Raw genomic sequence first — 4500 nt, forward strand, 5'->3', positions numbered from 1 at the left:
ACACGTTTGCTGGAATTGCGATTTGCGGTGTTGTTTCTCTCTGCACACTTGTCGGGTCTGAAGACTGAATCTTTGTGGAGCCTCAGAGAATCGGTGTGCCTTGCAGGTACTGGCTGATCACAGACGGTGACCTCTGGCTCCAGCTTTCGTTGTTCTTCAGGAGTTAGGCAGGTGGGCTGACTTTGATCGACAGGTGTGCTTTCTGTCACACTTCCAAAACAGCTGAGCAATGTCGAGCAAGGAAACGGATGCATCACGAATGCGGGAAGACTGCACAGTTTATCCCATAGTAACACTGGCATTCTTACCACGGGCTCAACAATCCTAAAAATGGCTGTAGAAGGAAGACTCCAAAGCAGGCAATTGACAAGGTGTCTACCGTAACTCTTCCATAATGTGAAATCCAATATATTTCATTGCATTGGAAACGGTGGGTGGAGAGCCACAGGATTCAACCGTACGGCTGGCATGTCTTCCTTGGACAGAAGAAGCATCAGAACCAGGAAAAGGTTTAGATTTCAAAAGGTAGATAGATGCAGGTTGTTCGCTGCGTTCCTAACAGCCTCCAAACAAGGAGCTTTCATAAAAAAAAGCCATCTCTCCAGGAAGGTCAGGTTACAATCCACAGCCGAACAGATGCTACTTGAGGAGGTAGGGGTTACTCAGTGGGTGCTGGAATCTCAAATTACGTAGCTGGAGTGGCAGAAACAAACAAGCAAAGGTAGCCTGATCTGTAAGAGCTTCAATGTTTCTACCTTTGACAACGTGACAATAGCATAACTGGCTCTGATTTCACAGCTCGAAGGTTGATTTAGCAAAGAAAGATCAAAAATGGTACTTTCCAGAGTCCTGTGGTTACTGAAGAGAAAGTGGTAACTAATTTTTTTTGTCAAGATGAAAAAAATGATGAAGATTCTCCCTGCTCATCATTTACATGAAAAGATTCTTTCGTCTTCAATGCAGCGTAAAGAAATAGGAAATAAAAATAAATGCGGCACACACGTTCAACAGTCTTCTCTTTCAAACTTGTCTTCCTGCAGGGCAGGTAGAATATGATTACATAATATGATCCTTGACCTACAACTGTTCGTTTAGTGACCGCCCAAAATTACATTGATGGTGAAAAAAGTGACTTACTTACAGTTGGGCCTCCCACTTACGAGTGTTGTGGTATTTCCACGGCCAAACAAATTTAGGCGCTTGGCAACAAGACATGTATTTACGATGTTGGAGCATCCCATGGACACTTGATCACCACTTGTGACCTTCCCAGACAACTTCCAACCAGCAAAATCCATAGGGAAGGCTAGGTTTGCTTAATGATCCTGTGATTCCCTTCACAACTGTGAGATTCATTTAACAACTATGGCGAAAGAAAAGATTGCAAAATCAGGCTTAGCAATTGCTTTCTGTAGCAATGAAAACTTTGGTTCCAACTGGGAGTTGTAAATTAAGGACTATCTGTATTGTGATGATGGCTCCTTTTCCATAACTCATTACAAATCGTTGCTTGTTTGTCCAGGTCTAGATTGTCAAAAGCCATAGAGAAAAGATCAAGGCTGTTTAAATTCCAGACGGACTTCCATGGTGTCTGTAAGAATAACTCAGCTCTTTTTCAAACGAGATAACTTTTCTCTTTCCTGTCTATGGAGATTCTCAGCCATCCAGGTCATTGTTGTCCCAAAGGAGCTTTTTCAAAAGGCAACTGGACTGCCTCGGTTTTTTCCCCTGATAACATTTCACTTTTCATCCAAGAAGCTTATTCTTTCTCCACACATATTCTTGTGCATCATCTCGGCATGTAGATATTTGTGGAGGAGAAAATAAAAATAAACCCTTAGCTTCTTAGTGAATCTATTGCAGCTGTTTGTTTGGCTAGAGTCCAAAGGATCTGAGCTATACTTTCAATACTGGAGAACCCTTAATCAATTTACACTTTAAAGATTTTTTTTTTAAAAAAAAAAGATCTGTAGAACCGAAACTGAAGCAGGTTCAGCTTCCTCCCTGTGAGCCTTGATGGCACAGTGGTTAAAATACAGCATTGAGGGCAAACTCTGCCCACTGTCAGCAGTTCAATCCTGACTGGCTCAAGGTCGTCTCAGCCTTCCACCCTTCCGAGGTCGGTAAAATGAGGACTCAGGTTGTTGGGGGCAAGAGGCTAAACCTGTAAAACTGCTAAGAGCAGGGTTCCCCAACCCCCAGTCTGTGGACCCGCACCGCGCCGCGACATGCCAGAAACCGGGCCACTCAAACGAGTGCAGCCTCATCCGCGGGATGCAGGCAACATGCAAAACCACGCCACCCCCTCCTGTCCGTGGGAAAAACCTCTGTCCACAGAATTGGTCCCTAGTGCCTAAAAGGGCCACTGGCTTAAAGAGTACTTAAAACAGTATGAAGAGGTAAGTGTCAATGCTGCAAACATTGACATGTTTCTGCACTGACAATATAAGAAACTTTAATTTACTTTACTTTACTTTACTTTACTGTTACTTTAATTGCTTTGCTTGGGAGGGGAAAGTTAACCGGATGTTTTGAGAAGATAAGAAAGCCCACGTACCAGAATGGGAAGTGAAACTTCATATGTAAAACTAATTGGATGATGTGATTTATGACGTGTAGATAAGGGCGGGCATTGTGTGTGTGTTACGATGGGTTTGGGGGGAGGAGATTTCAGATTCTGGCATTTTCAGATAAACAATGCTTGCATTTTGTTTGAACGGTCTCATTTATCGGAACCATGACAGTAAGTGCTATTGCTATGATAATAGCAGAACCTTTCTTTCCAAGGGCAAAAATGCCCCTTGGTAAATGCCATACAGCCCTGCCCATCCATCCTTCCACCCTTCATCTTGCTGTTTCTTGTTGGGTGAGGACAGGACAGTCCTGGATTATCAGCAGAGACTTGGCTGAAGAAAACTGGTTTGGCCCAAGGATGAGAGGGTTGTGGCTTCAGAAGTTGCGTCTGGGATCTGTGGAGAGCTGCCCTTACCACTTTTTAAAGTATGCTAATATTTAAAATTCCCCCTCTAGTACAGAATAAGCAAGCTATGGGTTTCTTTGATGTACTCTAAAGAAAAGAAATATGAAAGAACTCTACCTGGGATCCCTAAACAGATTGCAAAGGCTACCACTAGCTTGTTGATCTGCTCTATCAAAATTCCGCTCACATCACGGTGATCTAACATGATAGGAATGCAACAGTAGTGAAAATATTTCACTGATTTTTCTCATTCAAACCTCACAGGCTTTCTCACTGTCTCTTCTGGAGGTGCGTAACTCAACAAATGACATAATTGTTGCAACCTGAATGGACTTCACCCTCTTTTAATGGAGGTTCTTTGTTCATGTTTCATGATCTACTCATCTCTGACAAAACTGCAGGTCCATACAGGTTTTCTCACCCTTTGGAAAATTGCAAACTGGAATTCTTAGATTGATGTTCTCAAAGATGGGATTTTAGCAGCTGTCCTACATCTTCCAAATCACGTTCAAATAATTTTGAAATCACTCTCGGTCATTCTTTGAGAACCATGAACTTTTCATAAAGTACAGGTTAATTATCTCTGACTTTGGACTACCGCAAATAAACTTGAATGCTGCTACTTCCTGCAGACTGTCCAAGGGTTGAAAAATTACTCTCCGCAGAGGTAATTTTTCTCCAGGACACTGACATTTTAATATTTTTCTTTACATTTGATCAACTGAAGACTACAAGCATTAGGAAATTCAAAGAGATGAACCAACCCACTTTCTTCTACTATTCTTTTTTCTCAATTGGCTGGTAAATCCATAGGGTTAAATAAAGCACTAAATACTAAAGAAATTTCTCTTTTGAACCCAGTTTCATAGGGTGGGGAACTCATGGGAAACTTGGATAATGTTCAATGACAAAGATCTGAAGAAATTCACAATTCCCTCCTTGCTTTTTGCCTTCAATGGCTGTTTCATAGGGAGCAGCTTGGCTGCCTGCCCAGGTTAGTCAGCAGTTGAAAGGTGAAATGTTGGCCATCTCTCTCTCTCTCTCCCTCCCTTCTCTGTCTTTAAAATGGGGTAATTGATAAGGGTTCTGCCAAGTTTCTCCTTCAAGACCAAGGATTCTAAAACTGGTGATTGCTGCTTTTTTCCATTACACAAAAGACATTCCCACGGAAGGGAAAGGTGGCATTTGTTCTCCGGGCAGGGGCACCTTGACCAGATGGTAGATGGAGTGACACCTTGCAAGCTCCATCCTCTACAAACATGCACATGATGCCAACACCCCACATAAGTGAGAGGACCTGCATTGTAATATGCCATCTGACTTCCAGCTGATTTTGATCTCCTTCTTTCTCTCTCTCTCTCTCTCTCTCACACACACACACACAACAAGATCAACATTTCCTGGCAAGACAGGAGGAGAAAAGGGGACTCCATCAATCCAGGACCACCTTAACTGAGAACCAAAGAGATCATTAGGCCATCACCCAGACAAGGTGGAGGTAGGGACTGAAATCTTCAGAA

This window comes from Vipera ursinii (genome assembly GCF_947247035.1).
Source record: "Vipera ursinii genome assembly, chromosome: 6".
In the NCBI taxonomy this organism is placed as follows: Eukaryota; Metazoa; Chordata; class Lepidosauria; order Squamata; family Viperidae; genus Vipera; species Vipera ursinii.